Genomic DNA, 23,961 nt, shown 5'->3' with positions numbered 1-23,961 from the left:
TTCACCGTTATAGCTTGAAGGCTGTGTTGCTGATTGTTTCGATGTGCTTTAGTTTTTAGAAGTCTTTAGACGAGTGTAAACGTTTCTTTTGAACTGTCTTGTGTAATAGTACTTACTGGCAAATAAATTGTGTTTTGGTTCTTCAACAAGTGTTATTATCAATGACCCCAAATTCACGAACCAGTAGAACGCAATAGTTTGATACCACTGTAACTATTGCGTTATGCTTTGGCGGTATTTCATTAATGCACATGTGTAGATAGTTTCATAAATTTTCCTGTAACATTGCAGTATCTATAAATAATGTATAACTGAATCGAAGCTATAATAATATGAAAATAAATTGAAGGCGTTCATTGAGAGCTGCAGTTTTTATTAATTTTTGTCACCGATCACTAGCGCATGTGAATTCAATTGAATTTGTCAACAATCGCCAATATCATAATTTGTGACACCTATTAGAACTTTATTATCACCCTGAATAGAAATTCTATGACATAAAAAGAGAAATTTGGAGGCGCATATTTATAGATTTTATTTTATCTTCTGATCTTGATCATTAAGAGATCACTGATTTTTATCTTTTGTTTATATTTCTTAGCAGATCTAAAATTGTATTCGTTCGGCGATATTTACTCGAACAAAAGTAAATACTGTTCTACTTTATCTTTCTGTCATCAGCTTGCTTTTGCAACTCTCAACTCTTCTGCTAATGTGCTCCGAGGATTCTCGGAGAAGAAACGTCCTGATTAGTTTAATGGCATTGGTCCGTGCGTCTGTTATTTCGATGAAAGTTTTATTTTGGACGGAAAAGAAAACAAGCGGAGTCCTGGAATAAGATAAAAAAGAAAAAAAAGGAAAGAAAGAGAATGTAAAAAGAAAAATTAAAATTCGGTGATGCGATGTTTGCGCTAATTTAAGATAGATTTTCTTTTACCCTTCCTTATTTTGTAACGAGGAAAAAAAGGCGAAATCACTTAGTCCATGCTCTTGGAAGAGGGAAATAAATGTAAACTTTTCTAGTGAGATTTTCCACTGCCGACAATCAAACAGCCGTAACTGGAAAGGAACGGTAGTGCTTAAAGACAAAAGAAGCTCTTCAACAAAACAATAAGTAGTAGCAGGGAATCATAAGGGGGAAAAAAGTCAAACGCTGTTAGAAAATGCTTTGTTCGTTGCAAATAGTTTGAAAACAACTCTTCAACCTCTCTTTTCTCTCTTTGCTAAATGTGTATCAATTACCGTTAAAGGACAAAGAAGAGAACAAGTAGATAGCTGGATAATAATAATAAGAAGAATGGGAGAAAAAAGAAGGGACTTTATAAAGGGGTGAAACTCGCCAGGAATAAAAATCTCAAAAGTAAAGAGGATGACTTTTGGATATTTTTACTTTTGTTACCTGGTACAAGTGCCTTTTTCTTCTCTAATTGGAACTCCGGTATCGTTTTTCATTAGACGAGGCTTTTCCGAAAGAGTTGTGACTGGTTCGTTGATAATTTTTGCTTGCATCCATTCCGATCTGCAAACTTAGGCTAATCGATTTTGGAAGTGCCGAGCGTTTCTGTTTGCTCCTCTTGTTAACTCTCATTAGGAGCAGAAAGAGGCGTGCGACAACGGATTCTTGCTTTCCTCTTCCTTTTTTCTTTGTACTTTTCTTTTCCCCCCTCTCTTTTCTGCTTTTTAATTTTACTTCACTTCTTTCAACCTTTCTTTTCTTTGGTGCATGAACTTTCTAAATGGTCATTGATAGCCGCTGTTTGTAAGTCGTTTTTCTTCCTAAGTAATGAATTTCTAGTTACCAGTAGACGTCTTGCGATTTTTATGAATTTTTCTTGTTTGAAAAGTGTGACTTAGCGTTACACGGTAGATGTTTGAAAGTTAATATTTTGCTTTTTTTTTTTTTTTAATTTTTAAAATACTTATAAAAAAATAAAAAATAAGTTTGTATTAGTTTTGTAACGAATAAGCTGTTTAAAATGTCCTCTCTTTCGTCAAACGAGCACATTCAATAATTGTGTATCAGAATGTGCATTTTGATAAAAAGGCCTATTTGCTTCCATTAAGTTAGTTTTAATGTACTGTATTTTTCACTAATTTCATTACACGAAAATCGAGAGAAGAAAATCATGAACTATTTGTTATCAAAGGACGCGGTTATAGGAGAACAAAAGCAAATGAAAAGTATTCACGAATAAACTATCTGTAACTACCACATTTATTTATTTAAAAGAAACCCGCATTCTAATAAGAATACGTTGTCATGCCAAAATTACGCTATCCAATAAGGAATTACGCCCATCAGCGGCCGAGCGGTAAGGTCGCTGAACACTGGTAGTTCGGTCCGAGGTTCGAATTCCGCGAACGGGTTGGCTGCATGGGCGTTTTCGTGATTTTCCCCATGTGTAACGTGTATAACGTGTTTCCCTCAAAGTCCTCCAAGAAAGCATCTTTTCCTTTAAGCAGATAGCCCTTTAGGCTTTACCGTTAACCTCATAAACTGAACCAAACTAACCAATAAGTATTTTCATTTCTACTTCCTCGTATTTTGAATCTTGCCCACTTTTATTGTTGTCTAATACCTATACCTCAAATCATTTAATCCTGCTGGAGTGCTGTGTGCCACAAGCTTGCAGGTCCTCATGATCGTCACCCATTGTCTTCATCTTCGTCAGTTTCTTTTCTCTCGTGTAGTAATCTTCACAATCATTAGGACTTTTCAAGGACCACGAGCATCTGAGCAATAAAGTCGCTGAACACTGGTAGTTTGTTTAGGGGTTTGAATCTCGGGGAACGCACTGGCTGCATGAAAGTTTTGTGCTTTTCGCCGTAACATATATATGAACCAGTTTCCCTTAGAAACTGCTTTCAGGAAGGCATTCCTTCTCTTAAACATATAAAGCCCTCGAATACTTTGCGGTAACTAAATAAAGCAGTGTAAACCAATCAGGGTCATTCAAAATATTAAGACGAAAACAATCACTACGTGAACGGATCTGTTTTGAAATTTTGAGTGAACTCCCTTTCTGAACGTCATAAGGAAAGAAAAATTACTCGAATGCTTAAAAAATTTTCAGAACCTTTTGCTAAAAATGCTAGAGAGAAAATACGCGAGTAATTAAGGTATACGTAAGTTTTCCATCAAAAGGGCTGAGGCAGCTTAAAAGTACGTGTTCATTTGGGAAATAACTGTTCTTGACAATCTTTGCCATAATATTTTTTTTCCTCAAATTTTGAATTTCAAAGCATTCTAATTAGCGATTAGATTAACTAGGTTTAATATTGAATTATTCAGATTTTTTTCATAATTATAAGAATAGTTAGATAATTTCTGCTACAGAGCCAATTCAAATAATATTGTTACGAAATGTAGAGACGCGGTGAGATAGCTTCCTCGCAAAGCAGTTTTTTCCATAAAGTGGCAAAAGAAGGCCGGGTTGCCACATTTGGCGAGAAATCGTCCATTTGGCGACAAAATTGGCGATATGCCATGGACGAATGGAGAATCTTCTGGAACGAATTCTTACCGGTTTAGCCCAGAATGTTCTCGAACACCAGTCAAAAGCTATATAAACCCTGCTGGTACGCGGAGAGTCAGTATCGAGTAATGTCTCGTGTAGCGAGTCAATCCCTGCGGAGTCGATCGAGTTGACAGCCGAGCAGCGAATGCCGAGTGGGTCGCCGAGTGCACCGAAAGAGTCTCGTAGTGTATCGCGGTTAGTGCATCGTCGAGAGAGTGTGTTAAGCTCTGGAAACGACTGAACCGAAGAGTCGGGAGTTGTGCTCTGTATGTCTTCGAGTGCATCACGAATTGTAGCGTGGAGAGTCTAGAGAGTACGCGGAATTCTGAGAACGACCGAACCGAGTATTCTGGTGCTTTGCAGTGAAGCTGTCTCCACCGTGATAGCTTGATAACCTGGAGGCTGTGTTGCTGATCATGTCAGCGTGTTTATAGTAGTTCATCGACGACTAAAAACGTGTTTCGGAGCTGTCCTGACAATACTGGCCAATAAAGTGTGTTTCGATACTTCATCAAGTAGTATTGTATTATTCACTCCAAATCCTTACGAACCCCGTAAGAACGTGAAAGAAGAAAATAACGTAACAACTGGTGTCAGAAAAGAAAAACGCAACAATATTTACAAAGTTACTGTCAGTGGCCATATTTGTAAATTTCTTTCTTGCCATAGTTTTAAATTTATTTCATTGATTTTTCTTTGAAATTCGTAGTGCTGTGTGTAGCAGAAATATTCAAGAAATAAAGTGGCCTTTCTTATTTTCTATACATCTTTTTTTTTTTTTTTTTTTTTTTAATCTCATTTTTAAGAAAGGCAAAAAATACGAGTTAATTCCTAAAAAGCTTTAAGATGTTAATAATTCATTCAAAAGCCTCTTTCCTGTTTAGTGCTTCGTTTTAAATTCATCGATGTTCATTTTTAACTTCCTCCGCCAATGTCGGGAAGATTGGTCAAATGAAAGAGAATATAGCGAAGCAACCTCGACATCAAAGACTCGTTTAATTTGCCGAGATAGGCTCTTTGTGGAATATTTGCTCTCGGGCTCTCGCGAACTTTGCCGAGAAGTAATCCCACGATTTCAGCGTGAGTACAAAGGTGGCAGAATGACGTTAAGCTTGTTATATTCCGGTATAATTAATAAGCTATACCGAAATTTTGACAGGAGTCGAGTAAAACTTCGTAATTCTTGCCAATAATTCGTTCAGTAAGGATTCTTTCAGCGGTGTAGAGATGGTATTCTAACAGAAGTGACTGCGTCTTACCTTTGCTCTAATAAATAACCTTGAGAATATTTTACATCTTGAATTATTACCTTGATGTAAACAGCCTTCGCGTTTCCTATTCTATTTAGTTCCATATTACCTTAGAAGAACCAATCAGCATTTCGTTTGGTAAATGTCTAATATCTCAGTAAAAAGCGGAACATAATTTTTGAATATTGCACTGCTTGATTTAAGTTCTTTAAGATTTGATTTGGATATTTGCATTTTTATAGCTTCTTTGCCCGTTTATATTTTATGAACTAAGTCACCAGTATTTCCTTTAAAAGGCTCTTATGTAAGGTTTTATGCTGATTAACCAGCCATCTTCTGATTTTGCCTTTACTTTTATTTCTACTTTCGTCAACTCTGCCCATGATACAAATTTTTTTAATGTATTTAAGAGCTTGATTACTAGAGAGAGCCTTTGGCTGCCATAATAATAGTAATGTTTGTCTTTCATGCTCCGTCTGTTCGACACTACATGGATTGGTCTCACCGGAGAGACCCCCATATAAGGCAGGGGTGGGTCGTAAGTCATAGTCTCTAAAGAGGTAAATAAAAAATCCTACCTCCTGGACTCACCACTCCGGGTTCCCAAGGTTTCGCAGCGGCGGGAATCTTGCACGCCTAGAGATCTGCCTGGTCGTTAGAAATACTACTTGCCTGTAGTGCGTGGGATGCCCGAAGCCTTTGCACCGGGACAAACACAGGATTTACTCCACTTCGGCCAGTGGGCCGGTCGAGTTAAATTGAAATCTCGTTGTTACGTGCTTACATCCACAGGTTACGAGGAACTGCCAGGCTCAATGATTTTATAACGTCCGTGGCCGAGACTGCCTAGGTACAGATCCTAGCTAGTAACTTAGCAGAGTTCTTCTACTCTTGGAGGGGGGGGGTGTTGGCTGCTATAAATAACCGGTCGCGATGTTACTTTTCCTTGCAACTCAGTTGCTTAATTGGCTTAAGATAGCCGTAATTGCTTCAGATTCCTGGGACGAAGTTCACTTAGGCGCGTGTTACTTATTATTTAATATTTAAATTTGTCTGGAGCTTTTGTTCTGCATTTTTCCACAGGTAACAGAGATTTGATTTCCTGTTGCTGTTCTCAGTTTTGTATAACCGTGAATCTGATGTGTCAATAAAAAGGTTTGTTTTAAACATTCATCTGAGATAGTGTTTCTATACTTATGTGGAGCGATAAGTTGCGTATGTGTCTTTACGGTTCCAAGAGTTAAGTCCTAGGAGATAATGCAAACTTTAGTCCTTACTGCTTGTTAGTACCGATAAATAAGTCTCGAGTATCTCGTATCTGTCAAGAGATTTTCGATAAAACCAACCGTTAGTTTTGATGGTAGAAAGTCTGTATGGTTTTGTGAAGGATATACAGAGTCATTTTCTTCTGTGTCCAGTTGTGGAGTAGCAGAAGTTAGCAATAGCAACGTCAGCTTTGAAAAGGCAGTAAAATTTTCGTTTTTCAATACCACACTAATTAAAGCTTTTCCGAAGTAAAGAACAGGCACTGTTGGCGTCACTATTATTCGAACATGAGATGGTGCAGAAAGAATTGATGTCATTAGTATTACGACTAGTTGAAATTGTGATATTATTGCGTAGAAGTAAGCCGGGTATCGAACTGATATAATTGATTATGCCTACGTTGCTATTACAAGTACAGAGTTTTGTACAGTAGCGGAATCCGGGTAAATTGAAAGAACTGTTCGAACTCGCGGTGAATATGGTAGTTGGAGGTTGGTTGAAAATGAGCATGCGGGTAGATATGGAGTTATATTCAGTGGCAGTTACAGTAATAAATTTGGTGGAAGAGTTATAAATGGATTTGTTTTAAGTGGTTACGGTAAAGCCTCGAAGGCTATCTTCCTAAGGGGAGGGATGCCTTCGTGAAGGTCCTTCTAAGGAAAACTGGCTCGTAAACACGTTACGCATGGGGAAAACCACGAAAATGCCCATGCAGCAAGCCCATTCGCAGGATTCGAACCTCGGACCGAACTACCACTGTTCAGCCAATTTACTGCTCGGCCGCTGGTAGGCGTTATGAATGGGTAGCCGGCAGAAGACATGGTCAGATAATGAAGGTGGTGATCACCAAGACGGTATGAAGAAGGATTTGAATCAAGAGAAAAGTGGGTGTAAAGTGAGACGTTTAAATTAGTAAAGGGTGTTGCAGATTAGAGAGGTCCGTTACCTCATGATAAAGAGAAAAAAACATGGTGTTGAAAAATTTATAATAGCCGCTTATGCAGGAAGTTTTCAGTGGAATTCTTTAAATAGCGTTGTTCAGAAGCATAAAGTAGTTTATTCGATGAAAAGCATTGTTAGATACAAGGGCATAGAATAGTTTCTTGGCAGAGAAGTTTTTCAGAAATTTTTAAGAGGTACTGGCCTATCTGTGGGGAAGAAACTCGTAGCGGCGTTGGGTCAGTATTGTGAACGCAGAGGCAGTGTGACGTTAAATATGCAGGTTAAGAACAAAAAGCATCGATTTCAGTTGTTTGTGGTGAGGAATTTGCAGGAGAAGGTGATATGTGGTTTGGATTTCTTGGAGTTATTGGTGTTATAAAATGACAATCCCGACAGTTAGTCCTTACGTTAGTCCAGTGGTTTTGTATTACAAGAAACATAAATTATCCGCTGAGACCAAAAATCAGGGCATTTCGCTGATGATTATAAAAAGCTTAATAGATTAATCAAATAACCGGTTTACTCCTAAGTAGTAATCGAAGAGATAATTCGGAAAATTGGGTCGATACGAACACGACTACACTGAATTTTGCTTTTGGTTACTTTCAGGTAGATATGCGACCTGAGGATGTATCGAAGATTGCATTTATCACAAAATCGGGTTTGTATGCATTTCTAATATTATCGTTTGAGATATGGGAAGCTCCTGCTGCGCTTCATCGGGCAACTAATATAATTTTGAGACCGGTACTAAACAAATCATCTTTCATTTACATGTATGACATAATTAACTAGTATCACGACTGATAAACACATTCGAGATTAGCAAGAAACTTTTACATTGTTGCCAAGAAACGAGTTTAAAATGAATACAAAATACATAATACAGAATGTATAATACAAAACAGTGAATACTGAAATGTAAATGTGCGCCTAAAAAATTAAAGTTGCTGAAGAAGTTCATACTTGGGTTGCACAATACCACGTAGAAAAATAGAAATGGATGAATCAAAAATAATTGCAATGAAAAATTACGCGCTATCAACTACGGCAAAAAAATTAGCGTCGTTCTAGGAGTTGTTTATGCGTTCTTCAAAGATTTCGTAGAAATTGCTGAGCTTTCATTAACGAGGCAAACCATTCAAGAGTAGTTGAGCAGCGGAAGGCGAATACAGTGTTTGAGAAGTTGCTTTGATTTAAGCTGCGGTGTTGGAATTTCTTGACTCGGGGAGTAAATTAGAGATATCTGCAGACGCGTCTGATTTCTCGGTAAGATCTCTCCTTATGCAAAATGGTAAGCCGGTTGTATGCTTTAGTAAAACCTTTAATCAAACACTGTGGATTTACACGGTTGTTGAAAGAGAAATCTTGGAGGTCATGTTAGCTATTATTTCAATCAAGAGATTGTAACCGTGTATCCAGACCATGCCACGATTCATGCTTCTGTTCGAGAAAGAACCTATCACCAGGGTTGATGGTACTCAAGTTGCAAGAGTATAATTTACAAATAAAACATTCCCCTGAGAAGGAAAATATTATGGCTGATGTCCTAACCAAAACTGAATTACGATATGCAGCCCGAAGTGCTAGGAGTCTGCCTAACAGCAGAGTTTTGCCAAGGAGGTGGAAACCATCGAAACAGCCAGAGGATGTTGAGAATTTTCAAAGATCTAAGAGGTTACGCAAGTATAAAAAAGGCAACTTGAATTGGACTGCTACGCGGAGTCCAAGCAATAGGCAATAAGGAATGCATTTTTAAATAAGTGGACTCATTTTTCTTTGTTTTTTTCCCCGCCCTCTCTCTTAAAAAACTGGGAGTTTTATACTTGAAAGATCTTTCTTTGGAACTGGTGAGATTCTGCTTACAACGACGCGCCAATAAGTCATCTATGTTTATGGTGCTAGAAGTTTATTGTTAAAGTAGTATGGGGCTGTACATATTGACCACCTTTTTTTTTTTTTGGCAATACATATTTTTTTCCCTTTTGTTTGCGTAAATGTTCTTCGTTTATTCTAAAGCCTCGCGTTGAAACTTAAATGGTGTATGCCTGAAACACATTGAATTTATCTTCTCTTTGGTGAATTTATTTATTTTTGAAAAAAAAAAAATCTAGGAAAATTTTAATTTTAATTGTCAGTTTATGTATATGCAAATCATGTTTCACATACTATTGTTAGATTGAAGAAATAGTAGTCCAGGCAAAACGTGTGGCAAGTGATATCAATAATTCAGGAGAAATTTAACGATTGTTCTTCCGATTGCAGTTTCAAGCATATTTAAAAAACATGCAAACAAAAAGTGATATTTTAAGTTTTTTATTTCTTTTGAGAAAACTGACCTAGAATAGTTTATACAATTCTTTTCATCCACTGTTTAACTGAATGATACCTGGCATACATATTTTCTGTTTTTTGCTGAACATAGTTTGAATTACAGTTTTTTTGTTATGATTTGATTATAATTTCAAACTTGTGTTAGCTTCCAACATTTCATTATTTAACGATTTCGTCATTTCATTTTAGGAAGTTTTTATTGCTGACATCACTTCCTCTGGAACTGAGTCATCATTCTTTGTATTAAAACCATTTTCCTGACGTCTTCTGACTGCATATCTGAACGGGAGACTGTAATTATTCCTACAGGAAGTTATTTCTTCTATTAACGCCGTTTACATTTGATTCAAAGCCTGCAAAATTACTTTCACGGGGCAATAAGAGATTTTGCTGGATTGCTACGCTTTATTTGCTATCCCTATTTGTCATGAAGTTAATTCATGTATTAGTTTTAGAACCAATAAATTTTATGAAATTATGACTAAAATAAGCAGAATCCTGTTAAAAAGCTTTTTAAAGATCGGAGCTTTAGGAGCTCTTTAAGCGGAAAGACTTCTTAAAAGGAAAAGTTTACTAAAAATAATGTCATAGCAACTTAGAAACCACCAAGAGCATCAAAATATAATCTACAGTTTTTAACAGGTATGTAGTAAATCTGTTAAGGAAATCCGTCTTTTCTGTGTTTGGTAGAATTAAGACAGAAAATGCATTTGAATGAACTGAGCTTGTAACGTATCGCAGTTAAAAATTTTTCCGATAGTGGATTTAGTATGCAAATTATAGTAAACATTAACACGCATATGTAGTGATTGATTTTATTGGCTAATTAACCAGTGTAATTAATGAATCATTATTCAGGCTATGTAAAGTAAAAAAACGTAGGGTAATCTTTGAAACTTAATTTTACTCTTTAGGTTATATAAACGGAGATTATTCGCAACCCTGCATATATCTATAGCTTGATAGTTCTTCGACAAAAGCTCAATTAACCGCATGAAGTTTAAAAGAGCTGTATAAATTTTAAATGAAAGAAATCTCTAAAAATAAATTCAAGGCTTTGATGTTTACATATGGAATTTTTTTTCTGGTATTTTTCATGTATTTATGTTTTTCATGGATCTTTTTATGAATACTTCTGGCATAGTTCTGAAGATGATCGTTCTGAAGATTCTTGATTGAACAATGTTTTCCCTTGAATTGATTTTCGTTTATAGCAAAAATATGAAATTACTCCAGCGTATTGAAATTAAAAAATTACGGAGATACCTATGAAAATCCCTTTGGAAGTGAGCGTTGAAATCTTAGTTCTATAGATAACCATAAGAATCGTGGTTAATTTTTCCATTGAACATATTTTTTGGCTTGAATTAATTTTCGTTTTTAGTAAAAATATAAAATTACTGTAGTATATCGAAATTAAGAAAATCCAGAGGCATCTACAAAAATTCTTTTGGAACAGTGGTTCTAAAGATAACTATAAAAACCACGGCTAATTTCTTGATTGAACAATTTTTCGCTTCAGTTGATTTTCTTTTTGTAATCAAAATATAAAATTACTCCAGTGCATTGGAATTAAAAATTACAGAGACACCTATAAAAATTTCTTTGGAAGGTGTTCTGAAGATAATCATAAGATCCACGCTTAATTTCTTAATTGAGCAAGTTTTCCCAACTGAATTGATTTCCGTTCGTAGTAAATATATAAAATTACTTCCGTGTATAAAAACTATTCCATTTTAATAATTGTTAAATTTATCTTATGAATTCACATGTTGCGATAAGAGTTACAAGATTGCAGACTTCCATCTTCTTATTATATATCGCTTTGCAGAACGATCATTTTTTATTGCCACTGTTGTCCTATTCGTTCTCCATTAACCAAGTCTTAATGAAGATAAACTTCTTGCTTATCCTTTTACCTGTCAGTAATAATAATGCTAATAATAACCACTTTCATAAGACCCGGTCACGAAATGATTAGCTAGCTCCATAACTCGATAATGAATGCATTGGCCTGCCTGGCAGCCGTCAGTGACATGAAGAAATGAAATATACGCATCTGTCGTGACGCGGAAACATTGCTGTCCAATGATCTTTAATGTTCTTTTTGAATGGTAGGGGTGGAGAAACAGCTTGAAGCAAGCTAAGAAAAAATGTAATGAAAGTGTTGTGTTTGTAGCTAAAAGCAAAGACCTTCTGCTCTTGTAATTTGTTTCAATTCGCTTAATCTCTATCATAAAGTGGGCTAATTGAAGTTCCATCGGGATATCGAGTTTAAAAGCCGGCAATGTTGCTTACAATGTATTAAATCCGATGTATGGAATATTTCGGAGTTTTATAGTATGCCGAAAACTGGACTGGCAATGTATGAAAGGATTAACATTTCACACATTTCCTAGACATTCTATACAGTGCCAAATGACAAACAGCAAAGTATGAAATACATCTCCGATTCCGTTTCGAATATCAGCACATGTAATAATACATTCATGCATAATCTGTACATAATGCTTAGAAAGTCCTCCACGAAGGCATCCATCCCCTTAAGCAGATAGCCCTCGTGTGCTTTGCCATAATTAAATACACCAACACCAGTACATAATGCATACACTCAATATATTCATTCCATATATTCATAGATTTTCACACTTTTCTGTAATAAGAAAAGCATAAATTTTGTTTTGCACAATTTTCTTTTTTCGTTTTGTAGTTTGAAAAGGTTTTTAATGGCCCTCTTTTATTATTTTTTAAAAATAACATTTGTTTTTTGAGGAATGCGCATCTTTTAAATAACAGTTTATACGTATTTCAAGGAATGGTTCACAAATGACGTATAAACGAAATTTTTATTTACGATGTGAAACATATACTACACACACACACACACACACATATATATATATATATATATATATATATATATATGTTACGGTGAAACACCGAAATCTGGAGAATGTCGACTTTCACCGGTGAATGTCAACATTCACGTAGTCTCTTGGTGTATGTCCGAAATATTTTCCAAATACTCTTATTTCTAACTTACACCGATCAATGTCGACATTCAACATGTACTAATGGTGAATGTTGATCATATAACAATATTATATTTTCTTCTCCTTAATTCAGCCGTGAATAAAAGCACTTGAGACTTGAAATAAGAACTTAAGAACATGAGAACCTAAAACACACCATAGATTCAAAATGAGAAAGGAAAATAATAGAAGGTAAAAACTTACTTAATTATGCAGTACGTTCTAAATGAGAAAATAAAATAACAGTAATAAGAAACTTACTAAATTATGTGATTCAAATCCTATTTATTGCAACAACTGAAACTATTATGGCACTTTATGACCTCTTTTTTCGACTTTCACCAGAGCATATCTGTAATTGTCGACATACACCGGTGAGGGTCCGAATATACAAGAATGTAGTGAAATATTCGGTCTTTCACCGACGTATTTGGTGAATGTTGATATTCTCCGGTGAAAGTCGACATTCTCCAATTTCGGTCTTTCACGGTAACATATATATAAATACATGTAGATTTTGTTGCAGAAAGAATTATAATTATATATATATAATTATAATTAAAATACATTGAAATGGTTCATCGGCTAATTTTGGATACAGAAAGGCAGGAATTTTTGTAGAAAAGAGATTTCAATTAATTTCAAAGTACCCCCCCCCGATGAAGTGACATTGAGGTTGATTGAATTCCTCTTCTGTTTTTGTTCATTTTTCATTAAATTTCAAAAACTTTTTGAAGTGGGATTTTGCTTGTTTGAAATGTTTTGGTTTTAACATTTTAAATTTCATTGTTGCATTTATATGATTATTTGAAATTTATTAATTATGAATTTGAATTTCTGGTCTTTGTGAAATATTAGTTCTTTAAAAAATGTTAAAAGCTGAACTTTTCAAAGAAGCAATACCCCAATTCAAAAAATTTAATGATATTTAGAGAAAAATGAGCGTAACAGAAAAGGAATTCAATGCCACTTCGTCAGGGGGGAGGAACACGGAAATCAGTTGACTGCGCTTTTTAAGAAATGATTGGCGACCTTAAAATGGACTATTCTAAATTTATGTTCTTCCCTTTAGTTCATCTGTTGTCACAAATTTGAGATCTTTCCACGTTATATAACATTGCTTGCAAAAGGAACTATAACCTAAAATTAACCAATAGAAACTTAGCTCTACATATGCTCCTACGTACTATAAATACTGCGTCGCTAGCAATTACGTCATTTCCTTTTCTCAACTTCGCCTTCTATACCACACCACTGGGCTGCTATGCTGTATTGTTCTTCACCTTAAAACCCGTGTACATAAAAATTATTGTATTCAACTATGATCGCAAAGTATATTGTCTACAAAGAAGTGATGTGCGTAAAACTAAAGACAGGGGATTCTTCAAGTTCAGTTTTGTTAGCTTAGTCTGTATGCCTCACTCAGCCTTGTCGACCACAGGAAATTAAAAGTGTCGGGATTTTCTACACATTAGGTAGGCAGAAGTTTAAAGAAAAAGAGCAGTTTCACCAACATTAAAAGTGTCTTAAAAATGTCATTAAAAATAATTCGTATCCTGTATTTTGGTGTATATATTCTTAAAACACTCTTCAATCGACTCAGCACGGTCGCTTTTTGGTACTCCATTTATTATATGATACGAGATTCCATGCCGCAGTTTATATTTATGCAACCCTCCAGCTGAAAAGCAGGCTTGCTTCATATTCAGTCGAACTGCTACTTCGTTTGACTTCTTGATTAACATGGGGCCATTCACTGGAATATTAGTTGCAGGACACTGAACGAAAAATTTTTGCAAAATGGTTCCGACCTCAAGAAACTTTCCATCTTGAATACGTTATTTCTTTGAAGCGGACTGTCCACAAATTTCTGCTCTTTATTTAAGTTCTCTACCCTCTATCATAAACGACGTTTTTAGCCGTTTTTAGACGTTTTTAAACGACGTTGTCACAGGAATATCCAGCTTCTTTGCTAACCCAACTTTCGTCAAACCAGTATTCTCATCAAATTCTTTTAAGATTTTAATTTTATCTTATGAGAATGTCGTTTGCTTTCGTGACATTTTGTATCAGTTAATTAATTTTGCACCAACTAGCTTACTTAACACAGCGTCCTGTTCAGAACATAAAAGCCGTATCTATTTTTTCTTCAAGTATACCCTCTATTCATGAACTGGTTTTCAATTCTCTGTGCCAGATTTATGTTTTATGCCTTTGTTTCCTTCTTCTATCCCATATCTGAGAAAATACTTGAACAGTGGGACTAAAGAAGGTGAAGGAATTCACATTCTTTGATGGGACTGCAAAATGTGAAACCAATACAGTAAGTCAAGCGAAAGCAACGTATAAAAGGAATTTTACTATTAAAATAAATAGGACTGAATGAAAATGAAGCGACGTATAAACGGTGCTCCATTAAAGCTTAAATTTAATAGCCGAAATGCTTAACAGACTAGTATAAAAGCTTGTAATTATTTTCTACCTACGCAGGGTTGTTGAGTTCTATTAACCTGTTACATTTTTTACTTTCTATATCCCATCAGTTCACTTTTTCCTTAAAGCAATCACTCATGCCAGCAGGGCTGGGGAGTCGGAATCGGAGTCGGGTAGATTTTTGGGTAAAAGGAGTCGGAGTGGCTAAATACACGTCGACGACTCCAGTTTCTGTTGAACAGTTTGAATTTGAAATTAAATTAAAGTGAATTGAAAAAAAAAATTAATGACAAACTGAGTTAATATTTTTATTTATGAACTATATACATTAATAAATAGTTATTTTCTATTTTATTGATCTATTAATAAATAAATATAAGGGAGGAGAATGGATGTGATATTTGCCATTTTTGATTAAACTGCTTCATTTAGTTACAATTTAGGTATGCAGCAATAGCAGCAAAAACTCCCAAAATTGATGCCATTCTTAGGAAGCGAGCAGGAAAAGGAGCAACGCAATGGAGAAGTACATATTTGATGACATAATGGTTGTTAGAATTAAGAACTTTTTCAGAAGATGTAAATAACCCTAATATTTCACTAACAGAAAGACTGTGGAATGATCTTGCAGAACTGGAAACCCTTCTTTCAAGTGGTTGAATTATGTTCCGGTTGAAGTTTTTATGCCTTTAGTCAATCTGCATGCAATAGCTGTAGAATTATCAACAATCTAAAAGGTGCGTTAGGCCTAACGAAGTCAACATTTGTTTACATTTGAAACGCTTAGCAGAATAGGGAATTAACTCTGAAAATTTTGGTCTTCATGCCCGTTGGCCGAATTGCTTGTTATCCATCGCGCTTAGAAGCGGTGTAACACCAGGGTGCCTGGGGCAAGGACCCTACCCCTTGTCGAACATGTAGGTTGTTTCGAATGCTATCATGAGTAAATAACATAAGATATAACATTTTTTTAACTAAATTATGATTATATTTTTGAGTAATGGGATAATAAGATATTCTTAGCAGAAATAAAGTGTGCGGAATTCCAATAAAGACCTGAAAATGCCATCTGGGAGAGCTGGGAATGGGGAAAAGAACTGGCTTTAACCTGAGTCCTAAAGATACGTATAATACATACAATACAGATAGTGTGAGTCAACTGGTGCACTTAAATCATAGCATAACTCATAAAGTACAGTACAGGTAAAGTAATTCAAATTAAACGATATAAGTACTAAGTATGGCCATTGGCCGTTTACAATTATTTGGGTCATTTACATCATAATCGTAGACCCTTATAACAGTGTTGTTGATACTTGCAAGGTTAGCATAAAAATTCCGAGCAAGCCGGCAATAAAAATATTTCAGTTCTTCAATGCCTAATTCATCATGAAGTTTTTGATTTCGAACGTACCAGGTCGGGTTGCTGATCTGTCTTAGGACACAGTTTTGTGCCTGTTGTAACTTTTTCCTATATGATTTGCATGAATATGCCCAAATCGGGCAGGGATAACATAGTATGAGAAGCAATACAGTTTTATAAATAAGCAGCTTGTTATCTATTGAAAGTACACTGCTTCGAGAAATTAAGGGGTGAAATTCGAGGGGTAACTCGACACTTTTTAAGGATAGATGTTATGTGTGGGTACCATGAGAGAGTTTTACTGAGGATCACCCCAAGATAAAGGACTTGCTTGGCCCATGGGATATCTTCTCCGTAAAGTTGCAGGTTTTTATTGAATTTGTTCTTCTTGGTAAAAAGGATTGCTTGAGTCTTATCTACATTAACTTTGATCTTCCATTTTGTCTGCCGAGTCTCGAGTATGTTTATGTAGTCTTGTAGTCGTTGTATTGCTGGGCTAATGAATGCACTTTGTGAGAGGCTCGCAGTGTCGTCTGCATAGTGTTGTGTTCTTTGTGGTGGGAATGTCTTTCACTTAAATATTGAATAAAGTGGGTCCAAGCAGAATGCCCTGGGGGACCCCAGCAAATATTGCCCTACGTGTTGATAGTGTGTTTGAGACGCGAACGACAAAGTGTCTACTGGTTAGATAGGATTTAACTATGTTTATAATGTAGCCTGGGAAGCCCTGGTTGTGTAGTTTGTAAATGAGTGCATCCAGCCATACACGGTCGAAGGCCTTTGCTATATCCAGGAACAGACCTCATGTAGCTTTCTTAATCTACAGCCCTTCGCTGATGAGTTCCACAACCCGATATAGTTGGTTGGCCGTCGAATGTCTGCTTCGAAACCCAAATTGGTGAGGTATAATTATACTATTTTGTTCCAGATGTTGGTTGATCCTGTTGAGTAGTACCACCTCCATAATTTTGCTAAGTGAGGACAATAGGCTTATCGGACGGTAGGATTCTGGTGAACTTGCCGGCTTCTTGGGTTTCAGAATCGGCGTAATTTGAGCCAACTTCCAATTTTCCGGGAAGTGCTGCCATCTGTGTAAGAGGTTGATAATCTTTGTGAAGTAAAGTAAGATTTTGACTAGGCATCTTTTGATCATCCTGTTGCTAATAGCATCGTACCCAGGGCTCTTGTTATTTTTCAATTCTTTACATACGAACAGACCTCCGACGGCATGACTAAGGTCGTGATGTCTGTGTGTGAGCCTGTCGTATAGTTGTTGTGAAAGTCAGTAATTAATATGCTTTATTGTGGGATGTTGTGCGAAACTGAGATTCCAAATGCTGTGCTAAAAGTTCTACTTTCTCAGTTTCTGTGTAATGGTTCTCTGAGGGCTTTTTAGGGACGGAATGTTATTGTGGCATTTTTTGTACCTTTTGACCGCTAACCATATAGAGTTATTATCTGCAGAGAGGGACTCCAGGTAGTTAGCCCAGCGGAGTTGTGAATAATAATTAGTGCGAGACTTGACTGCTTCACACAGCCTATTAAAGATGATTTTGTCCTGCCTGGATCTGGTTCTCTGAAACTGCTTCTTGGCAGCATTGTGTTTTCTAATGAGCATGTTAATTTCCTTGGATCTGACAAATTTAGGCTATTTTATTTCTCTATGAGCATTTTTGTAAGCCTTTTGCACTGAATAGGTAAACTCCTTGATTAAACTATCAATGTCATTGCCTGAGTGTATCGTTGGGATAGTGTACTGGATGATGTTTAGAGCTTTGGTATAATATTGCCAATCAGCTTTAGAGGCTCTTTTGACTGGTGTAGTATAAATACTGATATCCAGTACCAAACGGAGTGGATTTTTGTCGGAAGTTAATTCGTTCAACACAGAAACATCCAGCGGAACACTGGTGTTTCTGAGGAGGAAGAAGACTGAGATACCGGTGGATCTAGTAGTATACCGTGTTGGAGTAGTTGGAACTGCTATCTGGAAAGGGACCTTGTGGGCCAAATTAAATGTAACATTGCCAATTGTAATTAGAATTATAGTAGTTCTACGCGCCGTGTCTAGCGTTCAGGTCTCCACCTACGATTATGTGTGCGCCAAGTTTGCTTGTTTTGTGTAGAAACTTTAATTTTAATTGTAAGAATTATTTTTTAACTGTTTTTATTTGTGTTTAGGTTTATTTTTGTATAAATGTGCTTTTGTTGAAATCAAAACAAACACCCTCTAAATAGCATGATTTTGCAAACTGTTTTCTTGGGAATGACGTGGAATGGAAGATAATATAAAGTACCTTTTCATATTTCAAGTTCATGCTTCGATTGAAATATCCTGAATATCACTTATCTCTTTATAAGATTCTCCTGTAGCGTAGGTTTGCCTAATAGTGCTCCTTCATTAGATAAAAACTTGATTTCCCCCTGTCTTAACATCGCTTATTTATGGTTATATACAATAATAAAGTGGAGAGGCTAATTATTTATGGTGTTAAATCACTATTTACACATATTTAAATTTTTACCTCTTAAAATTGAGCTAAACTGAGGTTTGTTTCTAACACTTCATACACAAAGACTATATAAAGTTTAATTTCCTCTCACTAAATATAAGCGACATTTCATAATTGTAAATGAAGACTGGGTGTGCCGATGTTTCGACTCGGCATCTTTCGTTTTCTGTCGCCAGGCGTCGGTTTTCTCGGGCATTTGAAACACGCGAACAAAGACTGCAATTACGAGGCTGCGAAACCATCATCACGAAAAGGGGAAAATGGACTTTTGGGGAAAGGGGTTATAATGACGTTGTATTATAGAGTTCTTCTCTGGGACATGTTTCTGAAAAATTTGTACGTCATTACAGCTTTCCATCGTTGAGGAATTCAACATGTCTTTGATTTATCCAAACCCAATGTTAGGATGACTTATTGTATTTCCTCGTTTATCCCCCCCCCAGCTTTTTAGCGTTAAGTTCTAAATTTTTTTTTAAGTATTTGCATTTCCCCTTGTTCTGTTGTATATAGTTTTTGTCCTCTGAGGGCTAGTTTGTTGGTAATTGTATTCCCTCGATTATTTGTATTTTTATTGTGTATTGAATTTATATTTGTAGTTTTGTATTAGCACATCATCCATTTTGTTTTCCCTCGCGTTTATTGTTTGAAAGGTATTTTGCGCAGATTCTTCATCAAGCTACCCGGACGTGACGAATATTCTTACATCTAAGAAAGTTTCCAAGTATGTGATTTCACTTTACCTCTGTTATTTACGTTCCAGCTCATTGTAGCCTTATATGCTGGTGAACTGTGATCTTTCGAAAATCTGTGTCTTTTGTTCGCCATACCTCCTTTGTTCCTCCGATGTCTGTCTTGGAAACGGGAGTCAAGACTCATTCTTGTGGGGTGCATCTAGGGCTTTATAAGGTAATAGGGCCTGAGCGCGATATTTACGGCTCAGTTGCCTCGACAGGGGGTCTTCTGTCCCTCAACTCACTCTCTTGTCCATTATCATACGTGCAGGTGACGAAACATAGTGTGTTACCAAGACAGCAAACATGCGTTGTTTAGGGGACAGTGGGCATTCAAATATTTTTTTTTTAAATTATTGTCATAGAGATATATGACTTAGCATGCATGTATATTGTACTATAGTTATGTTAAATATCTTTGAAAAAAATTTCTGGCTCATTGCAACTTAAATTTTTAAAATTTTATTTTAATTTTTTCAAAATGCCCCATGCGACTTAACTTTTTTCTGTTTCTTGTTATTTTTGCTTTATTTTTATTGAAAATGCATTACAAACACAACGTAGTACCAATAAGTGAATTGCATAAAATGTTAGTTTTTAATTAATATTTCTTTCATTTCAAAAATGCGTACTAAATTTTGTTACGTGTTTAAATGGGAATCTAACTTACAAGTTACAACCATTTTGAACATAAACTAAAGTGCATGGAGCATTTTGAAGATGTGATAATCACGAAAATTTCTTTATGAGAAAAATACATTTTAAGAATATTTTTACGCTTACCTTTAATATTTACTTCTCAGTATGTCCTAATATATGATTTTATTTAATATAAAATATTTTAACAATATTTTACGTATGCATAAATAATTTTTCTACTAATAAAATCGTAAAATGGTAAGGAATACTTAATATTATTTTTGAAATTTTCTCGAATACTTTCAGTAAATTCAACAAAATTCTTTTTTTTTAAAAAAAACTAAGAATCACTTTAAAAACTTCCTGCACCATATATTTCCCCTTTCTTATTTACATTTTCATTATGTTTAGCTTCTTTACACAGTTTTTTTTTTTTTTTTTTTTTTTTTTTTTTGGCAATTCTTCTTTTCTTGTATCCAGACGAACATCTCTTTATGCATTGGTCTATACGACGTGTATCTTGCCTTTGTCCAATATATATTGAACATGAATTTATATCTTCCTGTTCCATACCTAAAGTATTTAAATACTCAAAATTGAAGTCACTAATTGTTGTGATAACAGCTATTTCGAGTCTGTTTTCAATACAATCTGGGGCAGTTCTTTCAAATGACACAAAGTAAACTCTCGTTAGTGTTTTGTGTTTCTCCAGATAGGCATCTTGCTAAAAGTTCATCACTGGCTAGTCTTTGATACACTGGCAGTACTTTGGATAAAACATCTACTGTTAATATAGTTTTTATCATTGAATGAGGTTTAGGTTTCTTATTTTTGGCAATGCTACTTGGAGGGGATGAGAATGATATGACACCTATTGGGCATTTATAATGTCTGGATAAGTCATCCTTGGAAGAACATTGAAACAAAACTTGCATAAATTGCGGTCTTCATATCTTACACATTTATATCTTACTAATAGTAAAAAGTATTAGTCGCGGAAATTAAAATAACGTTTATCAAATGTTTGTTTACCTTCACAAAAAAGGTAAACAAGCGTATTCAAATGCTTATAACATCCTTAAAAATAATTTTACACACAAGTGGTTTTTTGTAGACGATAGAGTTTTAAAACCGTAGAATATTATCATATGAAATTTTTATTTCCCAATGTTTGGTCGAATTTTGCTAAAACCATCATCCAATGTCCCCTTATATCGAAACGGAGCAAAAACTGCTGTCACTCTTCAAATCCCACTCTGAGGAATTTAGAGTGTAATCTATAAACAGAAATAAAATATTATTTATAAAATATCAACAAGTTAAAATTTTGATTCTCCTTAAAAATAGTAAATTGTTACTGAAGACGTAGAGCTGCTATTCAACTCTCTAATTGCTTTCGTATTCTTTTCATACATTTTGCTAGTAAGTTCTTTGTGCCAATTTGAATTCTGTTCATAATGGCGACATTTTTATTCTTTCTTTGATTTTCACATTACCTTTTTTCAGTTTTATTAGCTGTCATTTCAACTAAACGCATTAATTTGACGTAAGGTCTAAATAACCTATAAAACATGCTAGTTGAATTCTTGTTTTCTTTCCAGAATCTTTACGGTAGAAGAATTAATTTACAGCTTTACCCTGCTGAATAGTACCAAACAACAATGTTTCGTACGCCTTTTTAACAAAAAGCAATTCTTTTTGAATGTAATACATATTAATGCGGCTTTCCCCCTTTTTTATTTTTGTTGTATCGGTTAAAAAACAAAAGTACTTGTACTGTGGAATGGCAGTGTAAATGCATAGCTGTGTTCTTTCTGTATGCGAGTATTAGTCTGTTTCTTTCTTTCTAGCGGGCTTTTCAAGAAACTCCTCACTTAATTATATATACAGGAGGATAAATTTTTAGATTCTCAGCGATCGGAAGCAAGACGCCTAGAAAATGAGTTGCTATTTATCATTGCTTAAGTTTGCTTACTAAAAGAATAATGAATTAATTCAGCTTTTTGCTTCTTTTGCTGTAATAAGGGAGTACATCAGAAATATTTGAAGTTTTGATGGAAATGCTCGTTTTGACCTATTTTCAGGATGTTATGTCTTCAAAGTATTAAAAATACCATATTCTGAAAAACTTGTTATGTAATCTTCGTTGTAATTCTAATTACTTTAAATAGAGTATTTGTTAGAATGTTTATTGTTGTCTTTGTTTATTTAATCCTTTTAATGTGAATTTATTTTTTTACACATGACTTCAATATTTTGTGTTGTATGAAGTAATCCTTTTTTCCCCAAAAAAGCACCAGAGGCGCTATTAATCTCGAAACTCACCTTTTGCCCATATCGCTTTTGTGTCCGAATTTTTGTTGCCACAAAATCATATCGCTGAGTATTATCTTAAAAAAATTAAATAATGAAGACTCTATTTGTATGTATGTTCTTTGCATTGCGTAAAAACCATGGCAACTACAGCCACCGAATTTTTAATCGTCTCCACCGAAGCAGGGGCATCTCCAAGCCAAATTTTTTAATTTAAATTTTTTTCATTTATTTCATATTTTGTAAAAATTTAATGAATTTCTGCTAAATAAACTCAGCGATTTGAAAAGCGAGAAATGGCAACACTGGTCAAAATAAAACAAATATTAAAAAAAAAAAGTAATGTTTTCTACTCCAATTCTAAAGGTATGCTGTTTTTAAATGTTTTAAGCTAAAAAGATAATAAAATAAAAGAAATAAATAAGCTGTATTAGCAGGTGTGAGTCGAAGAGCAGATTGTTAACCTGCGATTTTCAGCGAAACCGTAAAAAATCCCTTAACAAATTCTCTGGTACGACGTTAAAATCTAAATCCTTTCAAAATTTCTTTCTTTTTTTACCCCTTTATGAAATATGTCCTAGGCAGCCATTAATTTGCTGAGATATTCATTAGACTTAGTCCATTCCATAAGACTTAGTCCATTTCTAGTGAAATAGTTTAATGTGTAACTCTAATTATAAATTCTCAAAACAATAAAATTTGATGAAAAGAATTTTGGAAATTTTTTAAATACAAAACTTTATTCCTTATAATTTTGCGACCTGTGAGAAGCAAATCGGAAATGAAATTTCTCAATACCTACAAAAATGTTGTTATGCTAATTTTCGTGAAAACTACAACTTCATGTTGTTTCATATAGTGACTTCTAATAATAAATTAATTTTAGTTCTGTTATAATAAATTTTTCCCAAAAAGATTATATTACATGTAATTATGCTTTTCTTTACACGTTAATATGGAAATTACAATAAATTTTATTTTGCGAAACATTACAATTATTTCATTTGGGTTACCTTACTATTGGTAAAATTTGTTATACAGTATGCATCGCTTATTATGGTCACATTTGTGCACGGTTATTTTGCCAACATTAACCGAATGATAATATTAAACGATGAAAAAAATATCCTCCAAAACACCACTTCATTGGTGTTTTGGAGTAAACCAATGTAAGTGGAATCTTATACTGGGGTTGAATAAAAATATGGAAACACCGAAGTAAAAATGTATTGCTGTAACTAATATGGTGTAGGAAAACCTTTGGCATTCAAAACAGCTTGCAGTCTTCTCAGAATGGATAAATAGAGGTCTTGTATGCTTTGCGAGGGATTCTTGTACCATTCTTCCTGTAAAGCGTTGACAAGTTCAGTTAAGGATGGTGGCGGTGGATAACGCTTACTTATATTTCTTTCCAAAATAGCCCACAAAGGCTCAATAATATTGATAGCTGGTAACTGTGGTGGCCATGGTAGATGGGAAAGTTCAACCTCATGATCAGAAAAACCAATCTTGGACGACGAGAGCTGATTTGTCAGGAGCTTTGTCGTTTTGGAATACGGCATCACCACTGGGGAACAAAATTTGTATCATGGGTTAGGCGCAAGCACCCAAAGTGGTCACATAATCG

At 35.0% G+C, this 23,961-nt stretch overlaps 1 protein-coding gene across 16 annotated transcripts in view; it reads left to right on the top strand.

The window, feature by feature from the left end:
- The window catches only part of Sin1 (SAPK-interacting protein 1), a 323,009-nt gene that overhangs the window by 208,211 nt on the left and 90,837 nt on the right, over positions 1–23,961 (top strand). For 2 of the 16 annotated variants that reach the window (XM_085806728.1, XM_085806719.1), the window contains one exon: positions 9,500–9,603. The exons of 13 other annotated variants lie outside the window; for them this stretch is intronic. The gene's annotated coding sequence lies outside the window, so the exon portion shown is untranslated. One more of the 16 variants, XM_085806730.1, reaches the window with a different exon arrangement.

Source organism: Stegodyphus dumicola, chromosome 12 (genome assembly GCF_044657685.1).
Source record: "Stegodyphus dumicola isolate Sdum_Otavi_A_Nest chromosome 12, ASM4465768v1".
NCBI classification, from domain to species: domain Eukaryota; kingdom Metazoa; phylum Arthropoda; class Arachnida; order Araneae; family Eresidae; genus Stegodyphus; species Stegodyphus dumicola.
The sequence above is the reverse complement of the archived record's forward strand: the minus strand, read 5'-3'. Positions and strand labels throughout refer to the sequence as shown.